Raw genomic sequence first — 13,929 nt, forward strand, 5'->3', positions numbered from 1 at the left:
CGAGTCTTGCTATCCCTGTCTCCCCCCTCTAATACCAACCGTGTACAATAATGTGAGAGCTCCCACAATGCACATCCCATAAGTTAAAGTGAAAATTAAGAAAAGTTCACTTTGTCTAAGTGTCCGTCCAATTTGCCTCCTTACGTGTGAACCTTATTCCAACTCAGACGCTGATTAAATTCCATCTATCTGAAGCTAATTAATCATTTCCATTGTGTCCAATATTGTCATAAGAAGCTGCTTAGTTGACACTCTAATTCAGAGAATATGGTACCTCTCGTCTAGCGTGATGGTACAATATGCCAACAGTAGCAAGAAATAGTATTCATTATATTCAATACAGTGACTGATATATATATATATATATATATATATATATATATATATATACATGCATACAAGATAATGCATGGAAGACTAATCCAGTCACCTCGCATTGAAGAGCATAGCCAAGGTAGCAGTCTTAGTCCCACATTTAACAAATGAAGTTATTTTATTTCACCTTTTGAGTCTGGAAGAATCCAACATAGTTAACAGATGAAGAATATATTGGCATTTGCAAATTTGGTCCAAACTGGATATAGTTCCAACATTTCTCCCCCCCCCGAACAGATACAGAATACCACAGCATCTCGTCATATCACACTGGATCCTGATTCATCAAAAAGAAAAGGAAAAATAGAATTGGCCACCATATGGAAATTGTGCAATTTTATTACTTCTGGCCATTCAGTGCCTGAACCAACACCATTGTCCTGCTTCTTCGTCATTGACCCCATTCTGCCTCCACCCATCTGCTCCAACAAGGTGATGTTTATCTGCAGCAGGAGGAAATTAAAGCCTTGCTTCATGAGCTGCAGATATGCAAATCCTATACCGTGCAAATAGACGGCGCAGCTCGCAGAGTGGACGGTGTGTGTTGGGCCGCTTCATTGAGGCCCACTGATTTGAAATCGAAATCAAGAAAAAAGGAATTACAATACACACATGTGGCTCCGCATGTAAAATAATAATCTGGACTTAAAGATATTGAGGAAAATAAATAAAGAGGAGAGAATGAAGAATTAATGGCGGCTCTACAAATTAAAAAGCAGATTCTTCAGCCGGTCCATCCGGGTAGATATGCTTTAATAACTCTTGTCTGACCACAGGTGAACGCTTATCTGAAGCTCTGCATGGAAATAAGTACCTCTGATATGGACATTACATGGCATATGTATTTTCTTCAACTGTCAAAATTGGAAAGTAATAGTGGCCATGCAAAATGCGCTGCAGTTGTCGAGTATGTCATTTTGATATGCATTAGTGTTATTGTGGGACGGGATGTACATGCGTTTCCTTGTGTGATTGCGGGTCTGGCTTGTATTGTGGGAGGGAAGCAGACAGGAGAAAATAGTATTAAACCTGTCCTTGCCATTCCAATCTGCCTCCATGTTTCTCTTTATCATTCTGCAGTTTCTATCCACTTACACTATAATTAAGTTTCCTGACCCCTGCCTCGCAGCCTTAACTAGGCATTGGGAAATATACAGCCACTGCAGATCTCTCAGCCTGATGTGCTCTCTCTCTCTCTCTCTTTCCACCTCGCTGTCTTGTCTCTTTCCCTGTTTACAAAATCTCTCTCTCCCACCATCTCTTTCTTTCTCTGAGTCTCCATGGCACTGAAATGGAATAAGAATTAATCGAGTAATTGTGTGAAACACATTAGTTTTCATTGAATTTCTCTCACTCATTTTGGATGCTTGATTATCAGGCTGCTGGACCGACTCTGCCCCCTCCCTTTATCCCCTCACCCCGCTACCCACCACACTCCAAAAACATAGCACATGCATGCATGCCCGCATGCCCGCACGTACACACACCGTGCTGGATCACACTTCCCTAAATGGCATAATAATCTCCCCCTCTTTCTCATCTGTGCACGGACAGATGTACATACAAACACACACTTGGTTAAAGTGTGTGTTTGCATCACACCTGATGCTTGAATTGGGTGCGAGGTGGTGCAGGAAAAGGCTCCTGGTGATGGCAGATATTTGTAATGTCCCTTTAACCTCCAAACTGTCTGATATGTAAAAAAGGAAAATAACCCCCAGCATATGTGCAAACGTGACTGCAAAATAGAAAACATCAACATCAGAAACAGATGTACTGGCGCTGACATTCATCATAAAAAAAATCCCTCTTCAATCATAATTAGGCTAATTAATTTAAATCAGTGTTGGATGCCTATCTAAATACAGTGGCAACACAAAATGAACATCCACCCTGCAGCACATAGCCCCAGCCTATACGTTCCCCTAGTGAAACACACCCTCGTAGGATTAGAGCAGAAGAATAGGGGGATTATTATTTCATGACCTTTCAATCCGCTGCCTGTCAGGTTGAACTAAAGCCATATATGCTGCTGGAGGACTAATCTCCTTCTCCCTTTGTGTCCGCAAGGGATGTGTCATTTCTTTATCCCCTCTATACAGATTTACTCCATAAAATAAACTTCCTAGCCTGATCTGATAAGAAGTCATCTCCTTACCAGGATAAGGCTGTGGTGCCTCGTCTCCCTGCTTCCCCGTAGCCGTATTTTGGGGTGTCAGATAACTCAGACGGGGATGGGGACAGTCAGGAAATGCCACTTTGTCTGTCTGGGAGCGGGTGACAACAAAACGACAGTGACTGATTAGAAAACACCCTCCTCGCCCGTACCCACCAACCCAACCCCCACCATCATTCTCTCTTTCTAAAACCATGCACCAACATCACATATTATCAACAATTGCCAGGTAGTCCACGAAAAACAAAAATAAATTGATATTTGCAGGCAGTCGTATGCAAAAACTTGCCGTATCACACGCTCACTTATGTCTCTTATGCTATCGGGCCAATCTTAATTACTGGTCAGTCGTCACTTCACCAGCTGTCAGTGTGATTGAGCCTGAGCCATGATCTGCTGATCTGACCGATGCTGTCTGCCCGTCCCGTGTACCCCCTTCCCCCCGCCTCACTGTCCGTGCTGCTTTCCTTTTAATTATTAAGGACAACTGGTATTTTAGCTGATTCCTTGAAGCCACCAGTCTGCAGGGCTGCGATTCGGCTGGATTTTAGATGTGATGCGTACAGTGTTTTTTAGGCATAATGATGAAGTGCACACTGCCCTGATGCCTAAAGGTCACAGCCTACAGGTGGCAGAAATGAGCGTTGCACAACCAGAGCCAATACATTCAGGGCTAAAGCACTGCTGTCAAAACATCGAAGTGAAAAATATCATTCATGTACAGGGAAACATCCAAGGTTCTGAGAATGGCTTGGTGCTGCACCAGAGATTATTAAACCATTTTTTTTTTAAATTGCAAGGGGGGGGGGGCTATAATTACTAGCTACGCACAGCCATTATTGGTCTACACTCCACAGCCTTTACTATTTAAGATTTTAAAGAAAATGCTATTGGAGAAAAAAATACGAACAGAAAAGAAATGCTTGCAGACCAAAAAATGATTTCATGCTGTGCGACAATCAGGAGCAGAGTCGATTTTCAGCAATTAAATGTCTGTATGGAAGGGGGCAGAGGTTTGGAGCTCAAGCAAAAATAAACATTTTACCTAAGAGATGGAGAAGATTGCACAAGGCCAGATCTAATCACTTATTCTTCTAAAAATCCTGTAGAAAGTCCACTATTTATTTTTTAAATATCCGATTTAATATTACAAGATTCATGTTATATGTGTGTATTATTGTGGCGTTCGTGTAGAGACAGCTGCAGCCACTCAAATGTACTCATTTACCACAAGTGCAAAGTGTTGCAACTCATCGAGAGCCACGCAGGCGCTGGGTTGTCCCCATGCTGCGGACCTCGAGGCTCCCATTCATGCTCTGATCTCAGGCCACTGTCCCTCCTTCGCGCGCTCCTCACCTCTCCAAACTCTGCGCGCCATCGTTGCTCTGATTGGCACGGCGCAAAAATCAGAGCGCCACACGGGCAGCAACGTCCTCGGGTGTGATGCTTTTTTTTTTTCAAATGATTCTTTATGCTTTTTACTCTTCTCCTTAGCGACACAAATAAAAGGCAGGCACGTCTTCGGAGAGCAGCGTGTATTTACGCGCACACGGCATCGCCAAATTGCTTTTTAAAAAAAAGAACGAAAAGCTTCCGCAAAGGAATGAAAAAAAAGGAAACTCCGGGCTATCATGAAAGAGACTAAAATGTCTCTTTTAAAATGTCAGAGTTATGGTGATAAGAATCTGAGGATGCAGGGAGGACTTTGGTGAGAAGTGACTAATTACCCTGTGGACCGTCCTGATAGTGGAGAATAATTAGATTCACACAAAAGACCCCAGACCAGCATCTGAATAACAAGAGAAACATGTTCAATGGGACATTTAATTTGATTTGTGTTGCGAGTTCCCTCCGTGCACTCGAAAGGTAAAGTGAAAGAAACGCATTATAAGGACGAAACAAAAATACAAAAAAACGTCTTCCCGGGACGGTTTCGTGGCTGCATTTGGTTGGAAAAAGCTGACAAACCCCACGCTAATCAGAAGAGGAGTGTACGGCCAAACGGCCCCCGGTATGTGTGCTCACAATCAGACAGCGATTAGATCAACGGGGGTAGAAATAGATTAAAACGAAAAAAAATGGGAATGGGTCTCCTCATTTTATAGGGAAATTGGTTTAAAAGGGATAAATGTATTTGTTACCAATTAAAAAACAATTTGTATTTCTTCAATAAATCCGATATTTAAAATAGGGAAGATTTAGCAAATGATACAAACCAATAAAATAAATGCATGATTAAATGCTCTGAAGGCAACACAAAAGCCCATTAAACGCCCTTTAACATGAGAAATGAAAATAAATAAAACAGTCTGCAGTTCAAAATTTGTAGGCAAGATTGTGGTGGAAATAGAATTAAAATAAAATATTCGTCCATCATTTTGTAAAAAGATCCCTTTTTAATTGTAGCTCATATTGATGAGTAGTTGATAACTATGTAGGCCACACTACATGCAAATGGTGTAAGAGTGCTTTAGAAGATTAGAAGATAGACACCCAGCCCACAGTGGGCTGAGAGGAGTGGGCTCTCCTCCAAGACTGTGTCCTATCTCCTCAGGACTGGAGAAAGCATCCTAATCCCTTACCTTTCATAGTGATCTAAAGCCGATTTAAAACTGTCACTACCCTAGTTTGTGTTTATTTCATGTTCATCTGCAGCTCAAGGCTCTACTCTGAACACCCACTTATGACATGAGCAAAAAATGTGTGTGTATGTGTGTGTTTGTCTGAGGGAGAGCAAATAAAATAAGGAGCGGGAGAAAGGGTGCATGCGGCTGACGGACCTGCAGATGAATAAATGCCCAATGTGTGTGTGTGTGTGATCTGACCATACTAACTGCTACTTTCTTTTGAGTGCTTAAACTTTGAGTCTCAGACATCTACTTATTATTTCATGCGTCTAACAAAACCAAGCAACTCAGCTTGAATTCACTTCCAGAAATACACTCCCACACAGATGAGCAAATCTCACGCACTCGTATGCCAACACACACACACACACACAATACCACAAATAGGCCAATAGATGGACGGTGCACCTTCCTCTCCTCTCCCTCCTGCCCCTCAAGGCCTTACTGTATTATTCTGTAAGCAGCAAGAGCCCAGCATGGACAGAGCTAATCACTGGAGACAAGGTCTCTCTGTGTCTCGCTCTCTCTCTCTCTCTCTCTCTCACACACACACACACCCACACACACATATACATACACACACACACTGGATGATTGACACACAATGGAAGCAAATCTATGCAGTGCCCCCCTGACTTGCTTTTAGCGTTCTCTCTCTCCCAGCTGAAAAGACAAGAGGGAGAGCGTGTGTGTGTGTGTGTGTGTGTGTGTGCGCGCGCACGTGTTAGTGGCGGAGAGCATGGGGGGGGGGGTGTGGAAGTGGTGGAGGGTGGGGGGGTTTCCAGGGAGCGATGTCCAACAAACGGAGGCCGAGCCAGAGGAGAAGTGAGGACGGCAGAAGAAGAGCTTGTGACTAACGCTGTTGCTATCCCCGCTCCTAATCCCCACCACTTTGTCAGGTGCAGCAGCCAATCTGGAGCGAGTCTCAACCTCGCTCGTATGAATATGATCCCTGTGCTGGCTGAAGCCCAGCAAACCACTGATCCTGTTATCATCTCAGCGGAGAGAAAGAGAGGGAGAAAGGGAAAGGGAGGACGGGCGGTGCATTGTTTAGTCTTTACTCGGGCCTCCATGCGACGGTACTTCCTCTCCCGATTCCTCCATCTCACTAAAAGGAATTCCTCCATTGTTTTGAACCTCAAGCGGCCGCGATCAATAATATAATATACATATTAGGAGTGCAAATTGCCAGAAATGATGAGGATGATGGTTCAATCCCCTCCGTTTTTTCTTTAGCGAGATAAAGGGCCAAGAGGCAACAAAGACTCTACTTTCTACTGAAGTTAATCGTTTTTAATGCTCACAGAAAGTCAGTGCTCTTGTCTCGCATTCCCACTGATCTGTTAGGTAATATAAATGCGCAAAACAGTATTAACTAAGCAACGCAGTTAAGGCAGCGCGTAAAATCACTGGTTTCCATCCAGAAATCGACGCAGAAAGCTAATGCATGACAGCTAATCTGGACCATCCCTCTTGATAGGCCCACTGGTGTTGCCTATACACTGTATTTAAGAAGTGACACGAGAAGGAGGCACCTGAGTAGATGGGCAATAAATAAGACATTTCTTTCATGAACTGGGAGCATACAGGGTTAAAGCTGAAACCAGGAGTGGAAAACAATGTGTAAGTGACCTCAATCAAAAGTTGACAATCTACTTTAAAGGAGACCATAAGACTTGAAACTAGTGATTAATACCCTAAATTTAAGTTTACAGTATTATCCCCCAGTTATTGTCTCATAGACATCTACATAATCAGACTTTTTTTGCAACCAGAGGATAAAACCCATTGTGGCTTTTTAGAAAGAATAGTTGAATAGTTGAAAAGTTGAATGCATTGACTTCTTTTTCTAATGGATTCAATTTTACATTTACCGCATATGCAATAAATGCTGTTAAGCTTTCGAAATAGGTTGTAGCATCTTAGCACTTGGCACAGCATTGCTGTTTATTCATGCACTTTGACTTTGGTCTTATCAGAAGCTCCCTTTAGTTCATTTTGTATTGATAATGGTCTAATATTAATAGTTTTTGAAACTGCCTTTTGTGAGTGGGGATAAAGTATCCGTATAGGGTTTGGGGATCATTTAATATCACCCTCGTCGGCCAAACCATTCGCCCGACTACTACTAGTTTGTAACATCAGAGGATGGTTATCATCATTTTTAATACATTAAAGAGTATTTTGCATATTTCTATTTACTCTAATAATTATATTGTGCAACATGTCTTCATTATTTTGCTTCAGCCACTTTGCAGCCCGTGCCAAAATGAATGCGACGTATTCTTGTTATATTTGATTGTTTTGACATTGTCGTTTTCTAGCCGCCATGTGCTGGTCGCCCCGAGGTGTCAGGAAGCGGCGTGGTTAATTAAAGAGTGGACAGCACTCCAGACTCCACTCAAACACTCGTGGTATTGTAATAAGAACCACTCTCACGACACACTCCCTCAACAGTCATTTCCCTCTGTTTTTTAGGGCATGGAGGGCCATGACGTGCCCTCCGGAGAGCACACGTATGGTGAGCCTCTCTCGTGGTTATGTGCACGCATGGATGCGCACAAGCCCACAGCCGCCACCTCTGCATAGACTCATCCAGATAGCCAACAGATAACACTTTCAATTCAGCCCGATGTTATCGGTTTTTCCTTTCTTGGAGAAATATGAACCTGTCACATGGGGCGCCTTACAGGTTTGTTGCATAGTTCCTCGATAGATAAATCTAACAAAAGGGGCCAAGGCCTTGGCCCCTCTGCAAGCACAGTTAACAGGACTGGAGCACTAATCAGCGGTATAGGATCACATCTGGGCCTGACAGCTGCTGCATCACTGTTTAGAGGAGCTGCCACCGTGAGAAACACACAGGTCGATTCCCTTTTCTCCCCGGACAGAGTGGGTGTTCTTCTCATTCATTTCTTTTTTCTCAGTCCTTTTCTTTGAGCTAGCCAATTAACCTGGGAGCAGTGCACTAATGAGTTCCCTCTGGTGGCTCTGCACCGCTCAATGGAGAAGAGGAAAGAGCAGGGTGAGGAGAGAGGGGAGGGGTCAGGGCGAAATAGCACGGGGCTGCGTGGGGGGAAAGGTGCAGCCATGCCAAAGGCAAATGGGGGGTAAGAGAGTTTTGAGAAAAGGGGTGAGGAAGGGTTGATAAAGGGATGGGGGGGGGGTGGGGTTGGTAGGACGGAGGGGGCTCAGGGCTGGGGAATATGTGTTGATGCAAGAGGAGAGGGGACAGCGCACCATCCAGTTGGCCACTATGGGCCTATCACCAAGACATTGTCAGCCAGACAATGGGCTTATCAGCCTCCTTTTCACACCAGTCTGATTAACTGGGAGGAATGGTAGGAAGAGGAGGGGAAGGGAAAGGGTACGTCCTTGTACCAGCCCAGTAAATGTCACAGAATGGGCCGAGCACCCGGAAGGCCTCGTGGTTTGAGTATGCATCACAGGGAAAATGGGGACAGTTTCAAACCCACAGTGGAGCCCACATCCTCCCCGTGTGTGTGTGTGTTAGCATCTGCCATAATACATCCACAACCTTTGTAAATGTATGTCATTAAGCAGACTAGCAAGGAAATGATAAGCACCATTAGCTAAACCTGGGACTTATCAGCCACAGAGACGGCGTAAATGAGACAGGGATTTAGAGAGGATGTTAAAAAAAATTTTTTTTACCTCTATCGTCACCCCCTTTGCCCCAAACTGACCTCACCCGACAGACGCACGTTTCGGGCTTGGCGTGAGCCGTAATGACCAACAAATGACTGAGAGCAGCCATCAGCAAAATTGTTGGTGTCATTGTTCAATTAGTCTCCCATATTGATCCTGGCTTGTCTGTTTACTTGCTTCCCAAACAGCCATCTGCCACACGGAGAGACCGTGAGGGGAGGAATCCACAATGTGGGTGCTGGGATTAAAGGGGATGGAAAAACTCCCAGTAGTGAGCGAGTGTAGACTTTTATGTGGATATGTGGATGTCCAGTCAGTGATGACGGTAAATGTAGTTTAAAAGGGGCGATGCATTCGCTCAGAGTTTATTGACCCAGAGATCTGGTCTTCAACCATAGGTTTGGATTTCTCACAAACACTCGACATCCTCATCTTGTTATTTCATTTTACAACCTGGCTAACCACATATTATATTTCCAACTGTTGCTTTACCATATTTTGAGCTTGCTTCACTGACTGTATGTGTAACTGACTGTGTTTACAACAGCGAAAAGGAGCTTTCGAAAATATGAGTTCAGAGGATGTTGTGGACAAGGAAACATTTTACTGCGTCTTTGGCTGACTCAACTGTATTTATTGGAGCAGGAGAATACAACCTTATAAATGCGTTGGATTGGGACTGCACTGCACTGTGGTGGAATCAGCCCTGAGAGAGGAGACGGCCCGGCGGGGGGCGAGGGGGGGGCAGCTAGTTTGTGATGCCTATATGCTATATGCTATATATGCTTTAAGGGCCAAGACAGCAGACGTTGAGGAATTTGTCACTTCAATAACCTGCGTTCACGATCCCTGCTGAACAGCCACATAAGACGGTGGCGGATTGTCCCTTGGATGTGATGTATGAAGAAATAATGTTGCCAATAGGACCTTTCGCAATACAGATGTGAAAAAGATTTGTAAGTAAGTAAAACTATTAAATTGATAATCCCATAAATCCATAAAAGGCATATTCGATTTGAATTAAGGCCAAATACAATGTATACAAATGTAATATGTACAATAAAACATTAATAATAAAACACTTTAGGAAGAAACAGAAGTCATTAATAAACATATTGTGTATAAAACAAAGATGAAAAAGGTGCTCAGATGTAACAGAATTGTAATGAATTATGAATAGCAAGAAAAGTGTTGAAAGACTAGTTTTTCTAGTATCTGTACTCAAAGGGTGGCACCTTTAGACCAAGAATTAGATATTGTAGGCATTTTGATCAAACTTAGAGCACATGGTGATAATCTGCCTAGAACGGCCGTGTACACTAAAATATATTAGGATTAGCATCCTGTGCATAACAATGTTGTACAATGTGCAGCGATGAATCATGTGGTTTAAGATATATCTAAAAGCAACAGTATGACCAGAGACCACATCGTCATTCTATTGCCACGTGACATATTACAATGTGCATGTCCTTAGATGAAGACAGTTTATGGTGTGTATCAGATTGTTACTTTGATAAATAACATCTTCCCAACTTACAATACCCAACAATCTTTCAACAGTCTTTCAAACATCATATTGATTCTCTTTGTTGGCTCAGATGTTGGATTCGGTACATCCTGCTGCGTTACGTCTTTGTGCACACATCGTTACAGTTTGCATGGGTGAGTTGCTTTGTTCTCCTGACACAACTTCAGAATTTCACACTGAAAATTTGAACATGACGACAATATCTTATGAGTGTGCAAGATTAAGGACTTTTTGATCAGGGAATGTCCTAGTATAGAAGGACACTGCGAATTCATTGGTTGATACAATTTCCTCCTTAAATGTTTTTGGTCTCAGTCTGTTACTCGTCTCTTTTTCTAAGGAATATAATATTTTTGCCATTTTGTTAGAAGTTATTTGTGTTCATCCGTCCTTTTCTTTTTTCAACCCTGGAAAAAGGAAAGTCTAACAGAAAAATTGAATAGAGCCGTTTGTGATCATATTGCCCCAATGCGCATGTTAAAACAAGTTCTGAATAGGGCCGTCTAGTTGAGACAGAAATAGGCCTCTAATCAGACAAAGGGGAGTGTTATAAAAGCAGTTCTTGGAGCAACAAGTGGTTGTACTCCTCTTGCTCTTCATTTCCTCCTTTTTCCCCCCATTTCTGTTTTTTTCAAAAGAAAGGATGCAGTAATTAGAGGGTAGACCAGGTGGAAGTACACAACTCAAGAGCCTGGCGCTAGCTCACCCTCTCCTGCACAGGAAGATGGGAAGGGGGAAATGTGGAGGAGGGTGGAAGAGGGGGAACATGGCTGGAGAAGGAGAAAGTGGGAGAAGAATACAGCTAGGTTGAAAAAAAAGAAGAGAAAGAAACAGTGAGAGGGGGTTAGCAGCAGCCGCGATTGGGTCAAAGAAAATAAAACGTGTAATTTAGCCAAAGAAAGAAGATGAGAGCGGCGAGCACGACAAGCAGGGCCTGGAGCTGGAGCGGCTGGGCGAGGTGAAGGGGAGTCGGAGGCTGCTGTTAAATAAGGTGGGGGTCACAAGAGAGGAGGAGGAGGATACCCACCGCGATACAAATGAGGTCTGCAGGCGGGGGGGGCCACCCACAGTACAACTTGGCCAACAAAGCTGCGTCTGTCTTGGCCTCCCTCCTCCACAGACCTCCTTGAGTGGGCAGGATTCCATTAGCAAGCTGCAGAACCTGGGGTCTATTCAACCGGCAGTCCGGGCCTGACTGAGTGTGTCCGCGAGCATACATGCACACGCACACGCTGACCCGCGCACATGCTCACAAAGCACACACGCATGCACTCATTCACAGTCACTCGCACTCACACATCGCTAATTAATCCTCAGATTACCCAGCCAATTATTACCACACTTGTACTAATTAGAAATTATTTAAAGCATTTCTCAATTAGGGTTTACATGCTCGGTTGGGCAGGGGTCTGCCTCGATGAACCAACTTGTTTTATAGTGTGTGTGTGTGTGTGTGTGTGTGTGTGGGGGGGGGGGGTCATTCACATACATGTGCGTACACACGCACGCGCGCACACGCTCATTTCTGGATCCGACTGTGGTAATCAGGGCGTCTCAACGAGTCCCTCTGTTAGGACGAGGGGGATGAGGACAGACAAGAGGAAGAAAGAGAAAGAAATAAAACGACAAAAGACATGCTCCTTCAGTGCAGCAGCAATACTGTAGGTCGCTCTTGTTAGGGCTGGGGACAGTGATTAGGAGAGGCCACAATAAGACCTGCCAGGAAACACATGCCAATTAGGTTACCAAGAGAACCACAGGCCCTCATTGCTATGGGAAACCCACTAGTCCTTGCACCACACGGTCCCCCTTACACACACACACACACACACACAGACTCAGTCACATGCGCTACCCTTTTTCAACACTTTGATTACGTTTTGAAAGTGGTAAAAGGACGACCTGGGTAGGAATAAATCAAAAACAAGGTAAAGAAAAGGAGAAGACACCACCGTGCGATGGACAAAATCATTTGTGGTGAGAGCGAAAGGCAAACTAAGTTGATGTCAGAGATCAACTGTTGCATGCTAAGAAGAATAAACTTTGAAAATCTTTGAAAAGTGTGCCTTCTAGGTCAGCCCAACTTTGGGTGCGGGGGCAACAGGCAACAAACAGGCTGTTATGGGATTAGAAGGGTGGGACTCAGGGAAAATTATCAGTTGAGAGAATTACAGGCTCATCCATGGGTGACATGTAAGCCTCAGCCACACACTCAAATGTTTACAACACTGATATTTGCTCAACCGCGATGCTATCGGGGCCTGGATGTAATACTCAAAGCTTTTGTTCCGACTTGCACGGATGCAATAACCAAGACGCAGATAGCAGCGGCACAATGTCCTCCGGCACCGTTGTCCCGAGAAGCCATGGCGTGACCCAGGCACAACGGAGAGAAAACTCACTCTGGAATATTTGCGCTAATGTGATGATGGCTGAGATGTTGATTAATGTGCACGGTCTCTGTTATTAAATAAACAGGGTGAATACACAAAATATATATTGAATAAATTAGAGCCTGAACCGATCTCCTCTGCAACATCCAGCTCATTAGAATGCATGAGGAAACGATGTTCTGATTGCAACAAGAGTCACTCATTAAGCCATGTTTGTCCCCAGCCACCGCTCCCTGCACGGCACCCCCCCACCCTGCTGCCCCAAAACACTTACCCCTCGTGCCTTCCACACACTCCACCTCCCCCCCCCCCACCCTCTGTGCACACACTCCTGCTAAAAGCTCCCTGACTTAAGATCACCCCTTCCCAGCAAACGTCACCAACAAACCACTAACCCTCTTTTCACCTCGGCCCCCTTCCCCCTCGGCGCATATCTCTCGTTTTCCTCCTCCTCCTCTGCCGGGATCTGTGTCATCATTTTAATTAATTTCTAATCAGGCGAGAGTAAACTAATCAGGGAAGGCGTTAAACAATGACAGCTCTTGCCTGCTCAGCCTCACACTGGGGGCCGCCAGGCTGCTCAGCATGCCGAGAGGACCTGCACAATGAGAAAGAACTCAGAGTAGACGAGGCTATCTGCAGGCCCATCTCCTCTCCCGCACATGTTAATATGGGCCGCAATGCATCGCATATGTGGCTCATTTGAATGTGCAGATTGGGTCATGTAGTGAGCTGTTGATTGATATGTGATTAAATTACCAGCATTTCACATTTTTAGCCTCTGTATGATCACTTTTAGGTGCATTATAAAATATAATAGGGCAAAACCAATACGGATTTAGGGCTGAATAAACATATCAGCTTGTGAACGTATGATGAAAATGCATGTAAATGATCAGAATGGACAAATAAATAACATAACCCTGTCTGAATGGTACAGTATGCATCAGCTTAGAATGCGTTGCACAAAGACAGCAGTTATCTGTAGGCGGCCAGATCCCACCAAGGCTGAGCCATTGTGGGAAACAGACAGAACGAGAGAGAGAGAGAGAGAGAGAGAGAGAGAGAGAGAGAGAGAGAGAGAGAAAGAGCGAGCACTTTTGGTCAAGACATTAGCTGAGACAATGTAACAAGAGAGTGTTGATTAACCTCTTGCAG

General features: G+C 44.2%; 1 long non-coding RNA gene across 1 annotated transcript in view; it reads right to left on the reverse strand.

The window, feature by feature from the left end:
• Positions 1 to 576: 576 nt before the first annotated feature.
• Positions 577 to 13,929, reverse strand: part of LOC134132814 (uncharacterized) — a 32,548-nt gene continuing 19,195 nt past the window's right edge. The window contains exons 3-4 of the long non-coding RNA XR_009956993.1: positions 2,534 to 2,642; positions 577 to 942 (exon numbers count right to left, since the gene is read on the reverse strand). This is a non-coding gene — a long non-coding RNA (uncharacterized LOC134132814). The remainder of the gene's footprint in view (positions 943 to 2,533; positions 2,643 to 13,929) is intronic.

The sequence above is a fragment of the Pungitius pungitius genome, chromosome 10 (genome assembly GCF_949316345.1).
Source record: "Pungitius pungitius chromosome 10, fPunPun2.1, whole genome shotgun sequence".
Taxonomy (NCBI): Eukaryota; Metazoa; Chordata; class Actinopteri; order Perciformes; family Gasterosteidae; genus Pungitius; species Pungitius pungitius.